The sequence below is a fragment of the Schistocerca serialis genome, chromosome 1 (assembly GCF_023864345.2).
Source record: "Schistocerca serialis cubense isolate TAMUIC-IGC-003099 chromosome 1, iqSchSeri2.2, whole genome shotgun sequence".
Lineage (NCBI taxonomy): Eukaryota > Metazoa > Arthropoda > Insecta > Orthoptera > Acrididae > Schistocerca > Schistocerca serialis.
Genome location: NC_064638.1, coordinates 1,137,855,393 through 1,137,878,242, shown reverse-complemented (window position 1 = coordinate 1,137,878,242; position 22,850 = coordinate 1,137,855,393). Strand labels below are relative to the sequence as shown.

Sequence of the window (22,850 nt, the reverse complement as noted above, 5' to 3'; positions counted from 1 at the left end):
ACCACATTAAGAACTCAGCAGATTTCGTACATTGATTAGAGGGAATGCATTTGAATGATTCTGATATTCTAGTTGACTCTGATATTCTAGTAAGTTTGATATTGTCTCTCTCTCCACTTGGTTCCCCTGTCTGATTCATTATGGTTTGGAATTAACAAACCTATTTTGAAATGTGTTGACTTCCACTTGCTTTTTATTCAATGACCAATAATATGAGAAAACAGATGGAGTAGTGATGGCTATCCCATTGTCTCCTGTCAATGTCAGTTTGTTTGTGCAACATTTCGAGGAATATGCTTTGGAGTCAGTGGCTTTCAAATCTGTGTGTTTTTTCAGATATGTAGACAATATATTTGTTGTTTAATTACATGGCAGTGAGAATCTGAATGACTTTTCAAAATACCTTAATTCAATCACTTAAATATTTGTTTCATGATGGTGATGGCATAGGATGGCTGTCTTCCCTTCCTTGATGTGTTGGTCAGTAGGGAGGTTGATAGTATATTGGGACGTACCATTTATAAGAAACCTACACATATTGACTTGTATCTGCAGCGTGAAAGGGCACTTCGTACCTTTGTTCACATGGCCATGTTCTCTTCGGCCCTGACAGTCTGTCAGCAGAGTTTGCCCATCTCAAGGTCATCTTTCGTCAGAATCGTTAAAGTGAAAGACAGGTCAGATGTGTGATACACTATTGACCAACTGTGCTTCAGGTGGATGATGACAATACCAATGTGGTATCAAAGCCTACGGCTTTTTTGCCTTACACAGGGAGAATTTCAAAGATGATTGGTCATATTTTGCAGAAATATCATGTGAAATGCGCTTTTTACCACCATGCAAGATCACAGGTCCTTTTATTTTGATGATCATTCCTACCTATGTAGGTTGGGCCCAACAAAATATTTTTGCATTTGGAAGAGAAAGCTGGTGATTGAAATTTCGTAAACAGATCTCTTTCAGGTTCCACAAAGGATATCTTGGTTTGTGTAAGACAGGTGACTACCGTATTCCTTTCAGTTGTGGCATGTCATATACTGGTCAGACTATCAGGACTGTGGAAGACCAGTGTACTGATCATAAGCATCATGCATGCTTACAACAGCTGAATAAATCTGCCATCGCAGAACATTGTCTTGGTGCTGGTCATCCTATGGAATACAACAACAGGGAGGTTCTGCCATGCACTTTCAGCTATTGGGATAGAGTTATTAAAGAAGAAGTTGAAATTAAATTAGCAACTACCCTTACAAATAGAGATAGTGATTTTCGCTTAAATTCTGTGTGGAATCCTGCTCTCTCCCTTGTCACAAAACAGGGAGACAGATTTAATGCTACCATTTCTGTTCATTATTAATTTCACTATTGATAACTTATGATGTTGGCCATCTCTGTTTTGTGTGATGATGCCACCGAAATGGCCATGCACAATGCTTACTTGCTGCAGTTATGACTTAAAGGTGGCAGGGTGTGCTCCTGTCAAAATATCAGTGGTTGTCGATGATGTCACCTGGCTGCATTCTCATAAGCATTTAGAAGCATATTTCACTAACAAGGAGAGATCCTCAGTGGTGGGACTGACATTTGAAACCATCTATATGGTGATGTAGGTTAAGATTTCAGCTATAACACATCCTCGTATGCAGAAAAAAAAAGAAAAGAAAAAAAAGAGGAAGAAAGAAATGGAATTTTAGGTAACAGTCAATACTGTTAATAAAGGTGCATTTGTAGATTGCTTGTGTGGGGTAATGGATAGGATAAGGCTTTCATGTGCAGAGGTCACAAGTTCAAATCTCAATAGGTGTTTTAATTTTTTTTTTTATTTTTAAATCTTTATCGAAATGACTTTGATCATTACTTTTATTCAATTAATTGGTTTAAATATAATTTTTTCTTCATTTCCTTTGGCACATTTTAATCACAGTATGACTATTTTCATTTGTTCTCATTTTTTCTTTATATCATTCTTTCTCCACTTTTAATTTTTGTTAATGTGACTTTGTGTTTATCTACTGTAATATTTAAATGACTGAAAATACCAGTCTATCAGTTAATAAACAAAAGATGAAATAATCTATATATCTACTGTAATATTTAAATGACTGAGAATACCAGTCTATCAGTTAATAGACAAAAGATGAAATAATCTATTTATATTGACTTTACAATGCTGTCAGAACTGTATTTTTCATTATTAAGTAAGTGTTTTTTGGCTGGTATTAGTCATACAAATATTTAAAAGACAGCCTAAATTCCTATTGCACTATGGATAAAAAAATGCAGATGAACATTTAAATGAAATTCAAGCACAGAACTAATAATTGCTAACATAAGTGAAAAATAGGATGATAAAATGAAAGAAATTACATAGAAATACAGAGGTTACAAACAGAAAAAGGATGACGGGAAGAAAATATGAGTAAATGAACACAAATAAAAAATTACATTTAAAACAATTATTGGATAATCTTCAATGTCATTTTGATAAAAAATTTAGAATAAAAAAATTAAAGTACCTGACAAAATCTGAACCCATAACCTGCACATGAAGACCTTACCCTATCCTCTGTACCACACAACCAGTTGCTGAGGCAGTGCTCTTTTAATGCTACTGAGAGTCATACAAAATTCCAAATATTTTTGTCATTTACTTGCGAACGAGGGCCCTCCAGTGTGAATGGCTGCAGGTGTGATACCTGGGATGCTAACCTACATAACCTTATAGATGGTTTCAAAAAGCCCATCTCACTGCTGGGACCTCTAATTGTCAGAGAGAGAGACAGATACCACCAACAAAAAAATTGAATAGGCCTTTGGAGAAACGAGAACATTGACAAAGATGACATAAAAGAGATGATACTGAGAGAAGAATTTGACAGAGTGCTGAACAATCTACACTCATGTTCCATCATCTTTCGGGCGTGCACTCGGGACAACGACAATTCTTCTTGTGATATTTCGGCTAGAAACCTCCCACTGCACTAGTCATAGATAATATGTATATAGCAAAGATAAACATATAAGCGCAGAGTGCAAACAAAATAGTGCTGCTGCGAATCCACCGTGCTTGTAAATAAATAATTAATCTTTAAAAGTGGTAACATCTGTCGCAAGTGAAGATGCAGAAATTCTTTCCAAACGAAGGTGTGAAATAAGCGGTTTCCAAGCATTGTCAAGATGAAATCCTTCGTCACAGTTTAGCAGGTTGTCGGCTAGTTGCATTTCTACAGCTTCCTTAACAACTGAGTCCCAGAAAGATGAAGCAGTAGTTAAAATCTTAACATCTTTATAATCCATGGCATGGCCAGTAGAAATGCAATGTTCGGCAACTGCTGAAGAAGACGTGTGTACCACTGGTGTTCGATGCATCGTTCCTGTACAGTGCGTGTGGTTTGCCCTATGTAACATTTGCCACACTCACGAGGGATTTCATAAACTCCCGCCTTTCGCAAGAGCAGATCATCCTTAACGGATCCCAACAAGGCTGCAGTCTTAGCTGGTGGGCGGAATATCACATCCACTTTATGTTTCTTCAAGATTCTAGCGATTTTAGAAGAAACATTACTCACGTATGGGAGAAAGGCTGTAGATTTCACTTCCCTTCCCACTTCCTCATCCTTTTCCTGTGATTTTTCTGCAGTTTTTATTTGCAGGGCTTTCTTAATCTGCTGTTGCGAATAGCCATTTCTCCTAAAAACTGCCTCCAGGTGTACAAGCTCATCCTGCAGGCTGTTTACATCAGACACTACATGAGCCCTGTGGACCAAAGTTTTCAGAACACTCATAATTTGCTTATTTCACACCTTCGTTCAGAAAGAATTTCTGCATCTTCACTTCGACAGATGTTTCCACTTTTAAAGATTAATTATTTATTTACAAGCTTGGTGGACTCGCAGCAGCACTATTTTGTTTGCACTCTGCGCTTATATGTTTATCTTTACTATATACATCTCATCTACGACTAGCGCAATAGTGGCGACTTTGATATCTTTGTCGCATGTGCTTTCAATCCTCAGCAGCTTTGTATCACGTGACTCTCCATATAAATAGGCACACGCAAACGCTATAAACTCAGTCCCTGACTCACCTTGAAGATGGCTGGGAGGTTTCTAGCCGAAATATCGCAAGAAGAATTGTCGCTGTCCTGAGTGTATGCCCGAAAGATGATGGAACATTATGTCTGCCGGGCAAACTTCAAGAATCAAATCTACACTCATGCTCATAAATTAAGGATAATGCTGATACATGGTGGAACAATGCTCTGGTGGGCAGTTTGCGGGTTAATATCACCTCAGGGTATGACCATGCGATGCATTTGACCCGTGGTCGTTGCACAGTGGCGCTGGCAGCAGTCCACGTACGCAGAGGTGTGTTGGTGCATGTCCAAGTATGGTGCAGCGAGTAAGTGTGCACACGTTTCCAGCCGTACTAATGGTGACTGTGTGTTGAAAATGGCTCAAAGAACACATATTGATGACGTTATGAAGGGTAGAATACTAGGGCAACTGGAGGCTGGTCACAGCACGGGCCCTCCGTGTGCCACAAAATGTGATCTCAAGATTATGACAACTATTCCAGCAGACAGGAAACGTGTCCACACACTGCAGTAAGGGACGTCCACAGTGTATAACACCGCAAGAAGACCGATATCTCACCATCAGTGCCCACAGGCGGCCATGGAGTATTGCATGTAGCCTTGCTCGGACCTTACCGCAGCCACTGGAACAATTGTCTCCAGACACACAGTCTACAGACGACTGAACAGACATGGTTTATTCACCCGGAGACCTGCAAGGTATATTTCACTGAGCCCTTGTCACAGGAGAACCCATAAAGCCTGGTGTCAAGAACACAGTAAATGGTCATTGGAACAGTGGTCCCAGGTTATGTTCACGGACGAGTCCAGGTATAGCCTGAACAGTGATTCTCGACAGGTTTTCATCTGGCATGAACCAGGAACCAGATACCAACCCCTTAATGTCCTTGAAAGGGACCTGTATGGATGCCATGGTTTGATGGTGTGGGGTGGGATTATGATTGGTGCATGTACACCCCTGCATGTCTTTGACAGATGAACTGTAACAGGTCAGATGTATTGGGACATCATTTTGCACCAGTATGTCCACCTTTTCAGGGGTGCAGTGAGTCCCATCTTCCTCCTGATGGATGATAAAGCACGGCCCCACTGAGCTGCCATCTTGGAGTAGTTCCTTGAAACAGAAGATATCAGGCAAATGGAGTGGCCTGCCTGTTCTCCAGACCTAAACCCCATCAAGCACGTCTGGGATGCTCTCAGTCGACGTATCGCTGCACATCTTTAAACCCCTAGGACACTTAAGGAGCTCTGACAGGCACTGGTGCAAGAATGGGAGGCTATACCCCAGAACCTGCTCAACCATCTGATCCAGAGTATGCCAACCCATTGTGTGGCTTGTTTACATGTGCATGGTGATCATATCCCATATTGATGTCAGGGTACACGCACACAAAACAGTGGCGTTTTGTAGCACATATGTTTCGGGACGGTTTTCTCAACTTAACACCAATACTGTGGACTTACAGATCTGTGTCATGTGGTGTTCACTATGTGCCTATGCTATTAGTGCCAGTTTTGTGTAGTGTCATGTTGTGTGGTACCACATTCTGGAATTATACTTCATTTACGAGCATTAGTATAAGTTGAAATAAGGTTCCTGGAGCAGAAGACATTCTGTCAGTACTACCTGATATCCTTGGGAGAACCAACCATGAGGAAACGATTCCACCTTTTATAGCCTCAGACTTCAAGAAGTATGTAATAATTCAAGCTCCAAAGAAAACAGGTGCTAGGAGGTGGGAATATTACCAAATTATCATTGTAATAAGTCATGATTGCAAAATACTAATACAAATTCTTTACAGAAGAATGGAGAATTGATAGAAGGTGACCTCAGGGAAGATCAGTTTGGATTCCAGAGAAATGTTCAAACATGCAAAGCAATAGTGATGCTGTGACTTAGCTTAAAAGTTAGGTTAAGGAAAGGCAAACCTATGTTTATAGCCAGATTTTGGGGGAATCTTCGACCAATGCCAACTGGATTACACTCTTTGAAATTATGAAGGCAGCAGGAGTAAAATACAGGGAGAAAAAGAGTACAAACAACTCGTACAGGAACTAGATGAGTGTCAAGGGGAACGGAAGGGAAGCAGTAGTTGAGAAGGGAGTGGGAGAGGGTTGTAGCCTATCCCCAACATAATTCAACTGTACACTGAGTAAGCAGTAAAGGAAACTAAAGAAAAAATTGGAGAAGTAATTAAAGTTCAGATAGAAGAAACGAAAAGTGTGAGGTTTGCCAATTACATTGTAATTCTGTCAGAAACAGCGAAGGACCTGGAAGAGTAGCTGATTGGAATGGACAGTGTCTTTAAAGGAGAATAAAAAATAAACATCAACAAAGGCAAAGCAAGGGTAATGGAATGAAGTTGAATTAAATCAGGCAATGCTGACAGAATTAGATTAAAATGAGGTAATGAAGTAAATGAGTTTTGCTATTTGGGTAGTAAATTAAAAAACAATGGCCAATGTAGAGAGGATTTTAAACATAGACTGACAAAGACAAGAAAAGCATTTTGAAGAAGAGAAATTTGGTAACATCAAACAGATATAAATGTTAGAAAGACTTTTCTCAAGGTATTTGTATGGAGTGTAGTGTCACGTAGAAGTGAGACATGGATAATAAATAGTTCAGGCTAGAAGAGGATAGAAACTTTTGAAATGTTGTGTTATAGAAGAATGCTGAAGATCAGATGGATTGATCATTTAGTCAATAAGGAGGTACTGAACAGAATTGGGTAGAAAATAAATTTGTGTCATAACTTGACTAAAAGAAGGGATCTGTTTATGTGATATATTCTGAGACATCAAAGGATCACCAATTTAGTACTGGAAGGAATACAGTAAGCAGATTCAATAGAATGTAATTTGCAATAACTATTCGGAGATAAAGAGGCTTGCACAGGACAGAATAGTGTGGAGAGCTGCATCAAACCAGTCTTCAGACTGAAGACCACAACAACAACAACAATAATAACAACAACAACAAGAGGTCAAACATGTTTCCACAACCATTCACACTTCAAGTTAAATCCTGAATTAATTGTTCAAAACAATTTTTGGAGAAAAGTGATTAGTACAACATTTGATGATGTTTTATACCTACCACTGGTTTTGAACAGGTATTTTTGTGTGCATGTTGAGGACAGTCTGAAGACACTACAACTGCAATTGTATGAGTGAACTACCTATTTGAGATGAAACTGAAGTTTTCTTTGAACTGTTCATCAACTGAATCATTGAATCAGGGGGTCAGTCAAAGGAACCAATCAACAATTCATTCTGGTTGTAAAGTATAGCCTCCAACCATACTACCTCACAGAAACAGTCTACTAAACTAATTCTAACAGCAACAAGCATGTCACCATCAACCTGTTCTTTCTGAATACCATTCAGTCCTTCATAAAAACTGCAGCTGAACTCATCTCTGGGCTTCCTGTGTACATTCTGCACCCTTTTAGACTGAAGTTCTCTTCCCCAAGACCCTCTAATCTAAAAAGCAGCCCAGTCCATTCCACACAGCCTTCACTACCTACGTAACTGCCTCCTGCATGTAGTGGGTACCTGACCTGTTAAGTGGAACCTGAAACCCCACCACCCAACAAATCTGAAACCTACATGAGCACAGAACTGTCTGAGCCCCCCCCCCCCCCCCCCCAATATTACACAGTTAAGATGGCCATTTCACTATTGGCTAACTTTTGATAAGTCCCATTAATACACACATCAAAAAAAGTTTTGCATCACCTTGGTTCCGAGAGTTCTGGAACCTGTATAGAAAATTGGAATAGAGATCAACATAGACATCATTTCCGCCCTTTCTATTGCTCATGAAAACCACACAGTGCATGTTGTACCACCATACAGTGAGACCTTCAGAGGTGGTGGTCCAGATTGCTGTACACACTGGTACATCTAATATCTAGCAGCAGGTCCTCTAGCATTAGTGCATGCCTGCATTCATCGTGGCATACTATCCACAAGTTCATGAAGGCGCTGTTGGTCCAAATTGTTCCACCCCTCAACGGCAATTCGGCATAGGACCCTCAGAATGGTTGGTGGGTCATGTCGTCCATAAACAGCCCTTTTCAATCCATCCCAGACATGTTCGATAGGGTCCATATCTGAAGAACATGCTGGCCACTCTAGCTGAGCTATGACATCCTAAAGGAAGTAATTCACAAGATGTGCATGATAGGGGGGCGCAAATTGTCATCCATGAAGACGAGTGCCTCGCCAATATGCTGCCGATGTGGTTGCAAGTACTGGTTAGAGGAGGGCATTCATGTATCGTACAGCCATTATAGTGCCTTCCATGACCACCAGCGGCATACGTCAGCCCCACATAATTCCACCCCAAAACAGCAGGGAGCTTCCACCTTGCTGCACTCGCTGGACAATGTGTCTAAGGCGCTCAGCCTGACCGGGCTGCCTCCAAACACGTCTCCAACGATTGTCTGGTTGAAGGCATATCTGACACTAATCAGTGAAAAGAACATGATGCCAATCCTAAGAGGTCCATTCAGCATGTTGTTGGACCCATCTGTATCTAGTTGCATGGTGTTGTGGTTGCAAAGATGGACCTCACTATGGATGTCGGGAGCCTACTGCACACACTTTAAGTCGTAACACGACGTCCTGTGGCTGCACGAAAAGTATTATTCAACATGGTGGCATTACTGTCAGGGTCGAACCGCGGTACTAACTGTCTAGGCATGGGTGAACTACAGACAACATGAGCTGTCTACCCCCTAGCTGGTGGAAAGACTGGAACTGATTGGCTGTCGAACCCCCTCCGTCTAATAGGTACTGCTCATGCAAGGTTGTTTATATCTTTGAGCGAATTTAATGACATCTCTTAACAGTCAAAGGGACTGTGACTGTGATACAATATCCACAGTCAACGTCTACCTTCAGGAGTTCTGGGAACTGGGGTGATGCAAAACTTTTTTTGATGTGTGATAGTTTGCAGGCTAATGTCAGCATACTGCTACAATAGTTAACCGTTGAACATCTATGAGCAGCAAAAACCTAACCACACAGTTCTTGCAGAATAATATTGGACATGTGATACTACTGAACAGACACTGTCATTATTTTAACACACGGCCTATTTGTGTTACACTTATTTCACGGTTAAGTTGATCCATTGTTGTTGATCCAACCAATACAGGTTTCTCATCTGAAAATCGGTCGTGGACTGAATGCTTCAGAACCAAAATTCAGTCCTTTATATATACTCACAATAATAGGTACTTAAACTATACACTGTTCAATGTTTAAGTTACAGAAATTCCAATTAAAACATAACTTATTCAGTTAACTGAATGCACAGAAAAATTCCTTGTTTTTAACAGTTTCTTTTACTACAAAGGTTAGGCCGAATTATTTGTTTAAACAATGACATTAACACATATAGTTGCACAAACAATGCTTTTGATGAACCTGGTAATTATTTTGGAATTAAATAAGAGCTGGCTTTGCTAACATGTTTTCGAACAGAGCAAAATAAATACTATAAGAATCTTAGCAGCAGTTGTTCCAAACATTTTTAATTATTACACAATTTATATTTATTTGTAAGTCAACAAGTCACAAAACAATAACTGATTGCACCCTATAACAAAAAATTAACTAGGAATAGACAAAATACATAAGGAAATTAATTACATACACAAAACTAAGCACAAAATTAGACCTGGTGCTACACTCTTTAAGACTGAGGGCCAACATTTCTCTTTTATGAAAATACAGATTATACTCATATATGTTAATGGTAATTAGTCAAAAACTGAAAAAATGAATTTAGGGAGGCAGATGGCAAAACAAGAGAGGAAGTAAAGAGATCCCAGCTTGCTTTGTCACATTATCCCCCTCATTGGATTGACCAGATAGATATTGCAATTCAATGACCACAAGTGACCCCAGAAAGTGGGTTTAACATTCTACACACAAAATAATATTACATAAGAAATTTCCTTATCAAAAACTATAGTACATACGTTTTCCAAATTTCTACTTATATGAACTGGCCGTATGAAAATCCCCATACAAAATATATACATATAATGTATTGTACAATGGCACAAAATATCCAAAAGTTATATTTTTAATAAAAATTAGGCATCTTCTTCATAAAGGTGTGTTTATACTGAGCTCAGAACATGTTTTTGTTTGGAACATTACGTGCAACTTGTTCCCTCAACATGTTGGCAACATTGTTCGTTGTTCACATTCCCGTTTGCACTAGCGACCAACATTTCTACGTATTCGCATAGTCTGCTGTGGTGAACTGATAGCTTACTTTGTGTATTCACATCAAGAGATGCGCTATGTCGAGTGGAGAGGAAGAATTAATGACATTTGATGCTGCATTAATAATACTTAACAAAATGAACAGACGAAGAAAACGACGTAGTCTTCGTTGGTGGACCAAAACATACTACAGAAGACGTGGTGGGAATGACATGCTTTGTGAGCTGAATTTGGAAGACGGTTCTGGCTTCACTAGGATGTCACCATCAGATTTTGAAATGTTGTTGAATACTGTAGGACCAGTTGTTTCAAAGAAAGACACAAATTTCAGAAAAGCAATCCCTGTGGAGCAAAGACTTACTGTTACTCTTCGTTTTCTTGCATCAGGAGACTCCTATCAAAGCCTTGCATATTTATTCCACATTTCAAAGGCAGCCATATTTCAAATAGTTCCGGAAGTTTGTGAAGCTTTGATTGAAGTATTATGTAAAGGTAATTAAGCTATGTTAACAGCACTGAAACACATACCCCAGCAAGAAAAGTGACACAACTCAAAAATGGCAGTTTTGAGTTTATGTCACTGAAAAATATGGATACAATTGCAGTATTTCTTTTGTATATAATATAATAGAATATACTGTCATTAAATACTTACTTGAAATGTAAAAGAAGATTGTACTAGTTCACTATAAGTTTCGTATAATACTTTAAGAGTACTTTCTCAAATATTGCATTTCTGAGAGTTCTGTCACTGTTCTTGCCAGGTTGTGACGAATTTAATTGATTACATATTTATTTTTATATTAGCATTTACATATTTGCATCATTCCATGAAGATAATTTCTTCAGAATCCAAATCAGATATGCTGCCAATGAATGTGACAGGGGAATCTGCAGTTGAAGTTGACGCTGATGATCCTGCTGTGTCTATGATTATTACTGTATGCTGCTACTTCCTCAGAGCATGCAGTTCTTCCTTCTACAGCACATCACTTATTCATTTTGTAGCCACCGCCCTTTCATAGGGCGGAAGCTCTTTCAACTTAGTGACAACAAATTTTCCAAAACCTGTTGCCGAGTCCTGTTGCTGCTGTAGGCGTTGATGTTGTTGCTGCTGCATAATATTATGCAACATTTCTGCTGCATTAAGTATGGGGTCGCTTCTCCCCCCCCCCCCCCCCCCCCCCTCCTTCCCTCCCTTCTTGGCCCATTTTTGTGGAAGTGGTGTGCTGTCCTCTTCACCTTTCTCTACAGGTTCCTCTGTTTCAGCTGCTGCATGTTGAGGTAGCTCTTCTGAAACCTGAAGCCAAATTTACTTGTTTCAGATGGCAGCTACTGAAGATGAATGGCATTAAAAAAAAAGTGTGTTCCGCCAGGCACTCCACTTCCCTCATTGCGTGGGAGCAATTGATGGGAAGCACATTGTTCTACAGTGCCCTGTTGGTAGTGGGAGCAATTTTTATAACCATAAAGGATCATTTAGCATTGTGTTGCTTGCTGTAGTTGACACCAACTACAACTTTTTATATGCTGACATTGGCTGACAAGGGAGGATTTTTGATGGAGGTGTTTTCAAGAATGCCTCCATAAGTGAGCTAATTCACAAAAACAAACTAAACTTGTCACGTCACGAGTGTTTACCTGGAGGGATAAAACCACTACCATATGTATTCATGGCAGATGATGCTTTTCCATTAGAGGAAAACATCATGAAGCCGTATCCAGGTAGGCACAACAGAGGCTTGAAAGAGAGAGTCTATAACTACAGATTGCCAAGGGCAAGGATGAGTGTGGAAAACACATTTGGTATTATGGCTTCAGTATTTCATGTTTTCAGCCAACCAATGCTATTATAACCACAGAAGGCACAAACCATCAAAATGACAGCAGTGTGTCTGCACAATTTTTTAAGAAGAAGTTCGGAGTCAAGAAGTTATTACAGCCCACCAGGAAGCTTCGATTCTTTTTGTCCACAAACAGGTGGAGTCATACCAGGGGCATGGAGACAAGATGCTAATGCACCTTCTATTACTGCACTCCCAAATATACCATGGAGAACTTCCCAAACATCCAAGGAAATTCACGACGAATTTGCCAACTACTTTGTGAGCCCATAAGGAGCTGTTCCATGGCAAAATAATTACAGTTAAAATCGTTGTACAAGAGAATAAAATTAATCATATGCAAGTATAACCTTGTTTACCTCTTCAATTGTGTCCTGGGTCTCCTTTGGTTCCTGGATATCATCCAGGAAATGTAGATATTTAAATCCAAACCACTTCATTTCGTAAAGTGTGTCAGTGCCACATCCAGATTTTTTACTTTCCTCTATTTTTCTTTTCTCTCGTTGGTATTGAGACAAGAGAGATTTAATGTTTTGTCCACTTCACTGCTGCTGGTGACAAGCACCGCAGCAACTTTTTGTAATGAATCATGTTTGATTTTAGTATTTTTGTAACCTGCGCAACATACATTCCACAGGCACTCCTCTGCCTCATAGAGCGATATCAATTGGAAAATTTTGTCTCGTGACCACTCCATTTCAAATAAAATAAACACACCACTACACTCCAGCAAAACAAACACCAAAACACTCACTCAGAGCAAACGAACACTGGCGCTGCATAGCGGAATTTAGTGGTAACAGGTCACGAACAATGTTTCTTTGATCTCTACCGATGCAGCCGTGAAACACTGATTTTGTGTTGCGAACATGTTGCCAACATGTTGTAAACATCGGTAGTCCATTACTAGCCACGAACAATGTTGTGAACAATGTTGCAAGCTCAGTGTAAATGCACTTTACGTGATGTCCTTCTTGGATAAACAAAGATTACATTCTAATATACAAATTACTTTACACAAGTCTTGCCTTGCATGAAAAAAAAATAAAAAAATAAATCATTATGGGTTCCACAAGGTTAAATCGCACTGCGCATTGCAGTTCATTTTCAGAACTTGTTCAATGTTTAGTATTTTGCACAAGCACTTTCACTCTTTCAATGAGTCTTAACACATTTTCTCACCGAGACGTCCATGCCTTCAACAAGTCCATGTGGCAGTTAGTAAGGAAATGCACTGCTATCAGTTCCATTGGAGGTGGTTCTCCTCCGCCCCAGTACATGAAAAAATCAGACATACAGCTGGGGTAAGCATTATTGCCATCTACTGAATCCAACACAGAATGTTGAACCCTGCTACTTGCTAACTGCACAGGAAATTAGTTCCAAATATTACATCAATGTTGAGAATTTGAATCGCCAAGAAATTGCACTCTAAAAGCTGTCCTGCCAATTCCACAGTTAGTAGTACCTCTCGTTTCACATTCTTTGATAGCTTACAAGTAGCACCAATAATTTTTATTCCAGAAACATGCATCACTACCCTATTCTCTGTGTGCTTAATAGATTCAAAAATGCCTGTGAAGTGCCATTCAAATCACTACCACTGTCCAGTAAACACTTAACATGTATACCTTGCACACTTTCTGTTTTTATAAGGTGCCACACTTTCTTTTTACTTACCCTGCAATCTTCTTCATACAACAAATCCTCAATCCTTTTCCTGGAAAAACTATCATCCTGCTTACCAAAACAATTATCAGACACAGTCACATGACAGGTAGCATGGTCCTCTTCCTCATTACCACTCTCAAACTACAACTCTTCATTAGGCCTAATATTATCATCCTTCATTCTTTGTTTACTTATGACATTGCCATCACTTTTCTCTATGATTTAGATTTTGCGCCTATTCCCCCTTTTTCTCCATTTCAGAGAATTTTGAATCTTCATTTTTACTTACTTTTACCAGTTTTTCCTCTACCACTACTGTGCACTTGGTTTCTACCTCCGTTTATAAATCATTTTTAATCTGATCAACTTGGTTCTCAAGTTTAACCCTACTTTCAGCATAAAATTACCTGGGTGCTTGGGCTTCATCTTAACACTGTTTCTCGGAAGCCTCCACCCTCCTACTATGGCCATCACAAAGCTTCATTCTCTCTTCTTCACATTTATTACTCATTAATGTCAATTTCTCATTAGTATTATGTACTACTTTCTTTATACTATTTCCCAAACTACTGAAGTCTTTTTACAAACTATTAATGTCTTCTTTCATACTCATACTACTCATAATTTACCTTAACATCACTTCCAATTTTCTGTAACCACTATCGTCCTCTGAATCATTCCCCATTAAGTCTTTTTGTTCATTTAAAAACTTAACCTCTACGGCTTTGTTATCAATCACATCACTCCGCTGTTGTCCATTTCCCCCATCACACTGTCTTGTTTGTTAAGGCCACATATTATGTATCACATAATATAAAACAATTTTGAAGAATTACCTTATTCTTATTCATTCTTCTCCTGCTGCTGCTGTGGTTGTCTCGATTCATCGTCTGCATGCCTGCTGCAAGTTGTAATTTTCTCAGTGATGCGTGTTGTTTATCACAGTCAGCTGCATCCACCTGCGTGCTGATTAGCTGCTCCTGTACTCAATTGCTGCATGCATAGAATCCACTCACTAATTGGCTGCTGTCATACTGTGACCATGAAACCCATGCACTGATTGGCTGTTGCACTTCCTTCATTAGAACCACTGTATTGTAAATTGTTCTTGAATTCATTGTTTAAAGTTCACAAGTCCCAGTTTATTATGCCCAAATACAATAGTTCTCACCAGAAAGGGCATCATATGTGACATTCACCTGCTTTATTTCTTCATTGATAGTCTTCAGTGTCGATGTACTGCGTTGTTATACCAGATGAAAAATGGGGGTGGGAGGTGGAAGTACAACACTGACTATTGTAAATAGTGTAGCTGACATTTGCACAGTTGCGTTCCACAGTTCTTTACTTTCGCTGATCAAACCCTCCCACGCCAATATTACATATTACACAGTTAATATGGCCAGTACACTGTTGGTTGATTTTTGATGAGGCTCATTAATAGTTTGCAGGCTAACATCAGTTTACTGCTACAATAGTTTACTGTTGAACATCTATGAGAAGTAAAAACCTAACCACACAGTTCTTGCAGAATAATACTGCATATGTGATACTATCAAACAGACATTGTCATTATTTTAACACATGGCCTATTTGTGTTACACTTATTTCATGGTTAAGTTGATGCATTGTTGCTGATCCAACCAAAACAGGTTTCTCATGTGAAAATTGGCCATGGACTGACGGCCTCAGGACCAAAAATCAGGCCTTTATATATCTTCACAATAGTAGGCACTGCAACTATACATTGTCTGATGTTTGAGTTACAGAAATTACAATTTAAACATAACTCATTCAATTAATTGAATGTATAGAAAAATTCCTTCTTTTTAACGGTTTCTTCTACTACAAAGGTTAGGCCAGATTATTTGTTTAAATAATGAAATTGACAGATATAGTTATGCAAACAATGCTTTTGACAAACCTGGTAATTACTTTGGAATTAAATAAGAGCTGGCTTTGCTAACATGTTTTCGAACAGACCCGAACAAACACTTTAAGAATCATAGTAGAAGTTGTTCCAAACGTTTGTAATTATTACCGAATTTATATATATTTGTAAGCCAACAACAGACTCTAAGTCATGAAACAATTACTGATTTCACCCCATAACAATGGATTAACTAGGAATAGACAAAATAAATTAGGAAATTAATTACATACATAAAACTAAGCACACAATTAGATCTGGTACCATATTCTTTAAGACTGAGGGCCGATTTTTCTCTTTTATGAAAATTCAGATTATGCTCCTATATGTTAATAGTAATCAGTCAAAACTGAAAAAATGAATTTAGGAAGCCATATGGCAAAACAAGAGAGGAAGTTTGCTTCATCACAAACTATAGACTACACAGTTACTGAAGTGCAGAATTGTGGGTACAAACATGCTGCTGTTGATGAGACAGGAGCTGCTGCCCAGCTAATGTGTTTCACAGTACCAACAGCAGAAATATACACTACACTGTTATTAAAATAAAGAATTGTGGTTACTAGATGCAAAAACATAAAAAATCAAAAAATGAAGGACTTAGACTAACAACAATATTACAAAAAGAATAGATTGCTACTCAACATATAGAGCAGATGTAGAGTCGCAGACAGACACAATGAAAAGGTTAAATGCATTTAAGTTTCAGCCAAACGGCCTCCTTCTGAAGAAGAAAACAACACACACACATTCACACAAGCACAACTGTCCCCCCCCCCCCCCCCCCCCCCCGCTCTCTCTCTCTCTCTCTCTCTCTCTCTCTCTCTCTCACACACACACACACACACACACACACACACACACACACAAAAAAACCACTGTCTCCAGCTCCTGAGGACAGACTGCATACTACTACACCTGATGGGAGAAGAATTCCGTGGGTGGTCGGGATAAGAAGGAGATTGGAGTGGGGAAGGTGAGGCAGACAGCTTGTTGTCTGCCTGCTTGAATGGCCACTGATAAACTGCAGCCAAGAGACAGATGACCATTCAGTTGCTGAACAAGCTACTCAACACAGTGGGTTTCACTTCAGATAGAAAGCAGCACAGCGGATGTAGCTCAGTTTATGGGTAGGATATTCCTCACTTCAGGGCAGAACAAGAGACAGTCAGAACCCTGGTGGGGAATGTGATTCAGTTGCTCCAGTCTGAATGGCACTGAGTCATAAGGGGAGTGCTCTTTTCTGGCTGGATGATGGTTACTTGGAAGATGGGTGTTGAATTTCTGAGTGACACAGCACAGAAGATCTGTTTTGCACAAGACTTGTGTGTTATTTCAGTCTGTGAATGCCTCAGAGAGACCCTTTGTATATTTGGACAGGGACTGTTCATCACCATGGATGTGATGACCAGAAGGTTGCTTGGCTATATGTAAGGGACTTCTTGGCATGGAATGGGTGGGTGTTGTCAATGTGGAGGTATTACTGGTGGTTTGTAGGTTTGATTGGATGGAGGTACTGACGTATTCATTCTTGAGATGGAGGTCAACACCAAGAAAGGTGGTTTGTTGGGTTGTAGTAGTAGTAGTAGTAGTAGTAGCAGCTTTATTCATCCGCAGATCTCTTTTTACAAGGATATAGGAATATAGGACATGTCAAAGTATTTACAAATTTAGATCTATTTAAAATAAGCTAATTCGTACACACATATATTTACAGACTTCTAGTTAGAGAAAATCATTAGATTTACTCCTGGTATACAATATTTTTTTTACAAATAACTTATTAAATAATGTAATGCCACACTGTTCACTCATATCTCACTATCAGTCACTGCACACACTATACACACATTGTTTCATATCACTTCACTCACTACACACACACACACACACACACACACACACACACACACACACACACACACACACTGGTGATCTCTGGGCCGATTTCTGTACCGCAACTTCCCATCTGCTATCCTGAAAAACTGAGCCAGCATCCCTCCATAATGAATGAGATGTTGAGCTCAGAATAAGGAAGAGGTGTTAGTATAGTGTTATGCATAGCTTGAGGGTAAGTATTTCTAGAAAGGAAAAAAACATAAAGTGAAGGTGTTATGTGGAATGTGAAGGTGTTATGTGGAATGTTGGATTTTTATAATTATTATTATTATTTATTTGTATAACATTTTTTATCAAACCCCTACTGTGTTTTAGCTAAGTAATCCTTCAATGTATAAAATGCATTGCACAACAGGTACTTTTTAGCTGCCTTTTTAAATCTGTATTTTGGCTATTTCTTTAATCTCTTTTGGTAATTTATTGTACAGTTTTATTCCTTGGTAGAAAATGCTGTTTTGAGTTTTATGTTTATTTTTTCTTGGTAAATGTAAATTGAGCCTATCTCTTGTTGCATGGTCATGGACAGAGCTGTTTGTGCAGTAATTACCAATGTTATTTTTGATGTGTACAACTGACTGGTAAATGTATTCACATGGAACAGTTAAAATCCCCAGTGTTCTGAACAGATCTTTACAATGAGCTCGAGTAGTATTTTTGGTTATTATTCTTATGGCTCTTTCCTGGAGTTTGAAAACTGTGTTCATTTTTGTGCATTTGTTCCCCAAAAAAGAATTCCATAGCTAAGAATTGAGTGTACGTATGAATAATATGTAACTAAAAGACACTGCATGTTACACACTGATGATAGGATTCTAAGGGCATAACATGCTGATGACATTCTGTTTGCAAGTACCTTTGTGTGTTCATACCACTTCAACTGAGAATCAATATTCATTCCTAGAAATTCTGCATTTGTTACAAAGTCTATAGAGGTGCCATCTACATTTAATTTAACATTGTCATTTTTCCTCTTCAAACTGAAATTCATGGCATTAGTTTTCTTTATGTTCAATGTCACTTTATTACTTATTGGCCAATCATAAACTTCCTTGAGAGTTTCATTTGCTTTCTCAGCAAGGAGTTCTCTTGTTTTCCCAGTGACTATAATATTGCTGTCATCAGCGAAGAGAATTTTTTCACCATGAGTAACACTGCTGGGAAAGTCATTGATGTATATCAGGAACAGTATTGGTCCTAATATGCTACCTTGCGGAACCCCTATATTAATGCATTTTGGTTCTGGTAAGTGTTTTACTAAATGTTTGGATCTGTTTGAAATATGTGTTATCTCTACTCTTTGTACTCTATCTGTTAGGTATGATCAAAGCCAATCGTTAGCTACCCCTCTTATTCCTAATGATTCTAATTTATTTAATAGAATCTTGTGGTCGACTGTATCAAACGCCTTAGAAAGATCCAAAAATTTACCTGTGACACACTCATCTTTATTAAAAATCCAAAAACATGCCTGTGACACACTCATCTTTATCAAGAGCATCAAGTACAACTTTTGTGAATTCTACTAAGGCTGATTCCATATTTTTGCCACTTCGGAAACCAAACTGTGATTCTCTTAAAAGATTGTATTTATTCAGGTAATTCATTAACCTGTCTTTCATAATTGCTTCTATTATTTTGGATAATGCTGACAGCAGGGAAAGGGCCAGTAATTTTCTACGTCTTCTGCATTACCTTTCGTAAGCAAAGGTACAACTCATGCCTGTTTTAACTGCTCTGGAAATGTCCCTGATGTGAAGGATTCATTTATTATATTTGTTAAGGGGCCTTGTATAATTCCTATGCATTGTTTCAGTACACACACTGGTACTTTATCTAAGCTGACTTACTTTTTATTTTTTAGTTTTTGAATTGCTTTACTGACATCATTCTCTGTGGCTGGAAGTAACATAATTTTATTTTGTGCAACATTATTTACAGTGTTATATTTGTTTTGGGGAATTTTTGCTTTAACTTCTCTGCAATACTCGAAAAATGCTCGTTTACCTAGTTTGCTAAGTGCCGTGGATCATTTATTACTTTATCCCCCTCCCTCAGCAGTATGTTGTTCTGCAGTTGTTTGCCTCTCCCCATTTCCTTTTTTATAGCATCCCAGATTGCTTTGCTTTTATTCTCTGCATTATATATTATTTTGTCATCAAATGACTTTTTTTGTAGCAATCAGAGCACCTTCCTATTGATCTTTTGTATCTATGATAGAAATTTAAGAATTCTGGATCACTGCAAATCTTTTTCATGGAACTGAGGTGTTTAAGTGTTTGGGAGGACTTTTTAATACCTGCTGTTATCCATCTGTTTTTGTGAGATGTTGATACAGACATGCATACTTTTGGAAATGCCTTTTCAAAGTTCAATTTAAACAATGTGGAGGATTTAGAGAATTTCATGTTCACATTGGTTTCCTTATACACTTCATCCCAGCTTTGTTTTTCTATTTCTTTTGAAAAATCTTTTATTCTGATTTCTGATAGATGTCGTTTGTAGGCTCATAGTTTAGGGAATGATTTGATGCTTGACTTTGCTGTTGTTATTTGACAGAGATGGTCTGATAGCCCGAGATCTTTTACAGCTACATCACATTTTTCCCTATCCATATTTGTGGTCACATGGTCAATTACTGATGAAGTTGTTGTGGTAACCCTTGTTGCACTATTGACCAACAGGGACATGCCAAAACTTTGAAGGATGTTTCTGAAGGTGCTGCTGGATTCATTTATGATGTTAGTGTTGATGTTTATGTCCTCACACAAAATTATGTTGACCTTTGTACTAGAGACTTTATCTAGAACTTCTGTAAACTTATTGAAAAAAGTGTCTACACTACCACTGGGAGAACTATACACACACAAAATGATTAATTTCTTGGTGATATCAAGCCCTGTTAATTCAATAGCTGATATTTCAAAGTGTTTCTCTTCACTTACAGTACTGAGGTCATGTCTTGATTTGAACTGTGTTCAGATGGATGATCCTCCGCCCCTTGAAGTAGTTCTGAAGTAAGAGTTTGCCTCTTCATACAATGTTAATATTACATGTTGGATTTCTGTGTCTCTACACCAGTGCTCAGTAATACAAACTACTGTACAATTCAAAGATTGGAGGTCAACTTCTAATAGTTGTATTTTATTTTTTATTGACTGCATGTTTTGATGGAGGATTGTGAAGTCTGTGAAATGCCCCATGTTACTCTTTCCAATGGTTTGTTTTTCTCTGTGGCATCTGGTATATGTGATGTTTGTGGTGTTAAAATCTGTCTTGTGAATAATTGTTTCAGTATTTTTTAAAGCGTTGGAGATACTCTTTAGGCAGGGGAACCTGTTGTCTGGATTTATCCTAAAAAAGACCTACTTTTCCTACCTATGACAACAGGTATTTGACCATGTGTGGCCTAAGATCCACCCCCTATACTTCCATGGATCAGCTGTACCAATCTGCCCTTCCCAGTCCTGTTTAGGTGTAGGCTATGCCTAGTGAAACCCCATCTGTTGATAGTCCCAACGGGCACCAAAGAAACATGAGCAAAGTTGGCTGTCCTCAGAGCCATCCCTAACCCCACATTGATTCGCTCCACAACTCCATCAAGGTGTGGTCGATCATGACGCCGGAACAGCTCAACAAAGTGTATGTTGGTGCCATGAGTCACGGAAGCTATCTTGTCCAGGTCACCACCTATATCATATGCCCCATCACTGTCCAAACTGTTTCCTGCCCCTCCAACTATCACTACATGGTCCTCTTTTGTAAAGTCCTTGCATAAAGACCCTTGGTCCTCTATCACATGACTTAGCCCTGCATTTGGCTTGAAGATACTGGTGGCCTGGTATGCTGTCCCAAAGCTTTCCTGTAACTGAGGGCCTACACCTTGCCCATGGTTACTACCTAGCAGCAGTACTTTCTTCTTCCTAACACTTTGTACATTCCTAGGCTTCTTGGCCTCAGTTGAAGTGTGCTGCACATTTCTTGCATCTTGTTCTACCTGAGGCTCTTCTCCACTTAACTCTGGATGCGGTAGATACCTGTTTTTTGTGTTGATGACAAAACTGTCAGATTGCATTCTCTTGCTTCCTATCCTCCTACCAGCCGCCAGTTTCCAACCACCCTCCTTCCCCCTATCTCCCTTGATCCTTATGAGTTCCTTCCTTGCTTCCTCCAACGGTGCCTGAAGGGCACAGATTTTCCTTTCCTGTTCCCCAATCAAAATGTTCCTACTGCATACTCTGCAGTTCAGGAGAGAGCCTCTTCTGTTCTTTCCTTTCAACATTTCCCCCACTGCATCCCCCCCCCCCCCCCCCCAGTGAAAATATTTCCTACAAGATTGGCAACAAATCCCTCAACTCACTACCCTATAACAGCTCCCACATTTCTCACTCATGGTCAGTTTTGAAAGACTAAATAAGTTTAAGGACTATTTTAAATTAGTGAAGGACGCAAGATTGGCCGTGTGCAAACAAAAAATGACACAAAGGTCTTTAGGTCTTATATGCAGTGGTTGGTTATACCAATTTAGAGATACAATGACAGAAGAATGAATTTGTAATTAATTTGCTTTTAGAGAATTTACATTATCAGGCATGTTTGGTCAGGTTTTTAAATGTTTATAACTCGGAAAATTTAGGCCTAGATCACGTCTGTCTAACTAGTAAACAGTTACGAAATGTGTTAAGTAAATATGATTTAGAAACATTTAATTACACTTTTATTGCAACAATAGACACTGATGAAACTAGTAGCAGTCTTTTTTAAACGAATTTTGAACTGTGAAAAAACTTTAATAGAATTTTTTGTGTTTATGTCACGAAAAATTTCGGGTTATGTCGCGATTATCGGGCCTTCAGCTAAAGAACAAGTTTTTTCAAGAACAAGCACTGCTGGGACGCTAATATTCAGTTATGTGGCAAGAACGGACACTACAGCAAGTATACAAAACAAAGAAAATTTAAATTTGAAACTATTTCCTCTTAAATAAGTTCTTTTAGCGGCCGAAGAAAATACCTGTGATCCCACTGGGTGGCCATCTTGGATCTTGAGGAGGACCAAGTGAAGGAAATGGGGCAGAAGATGCTGAGATTCTGGAGGAGTGTGGATAGGGAGCTCTCACCCTCCGTGAAGACAAAAATGTCATGAATAAATCCAAATC

The 22,850-nt window shown here is 38.8% G+C and overlaps 1 protein-coding gene across 1 annotated transcript in view; it reads right to left on the bottom strand.

The window, feature by feature from the left end:
* LOC126455903 (golgin subfamily A member 6-like protein 22) overlaps window positions 1-22,850 on the bottom strand; it is a 285,498-nt gene that overhangs the window by 53,111 nt on the left and 209,537 nt on the right. The window lies entirely within an intron of this gene.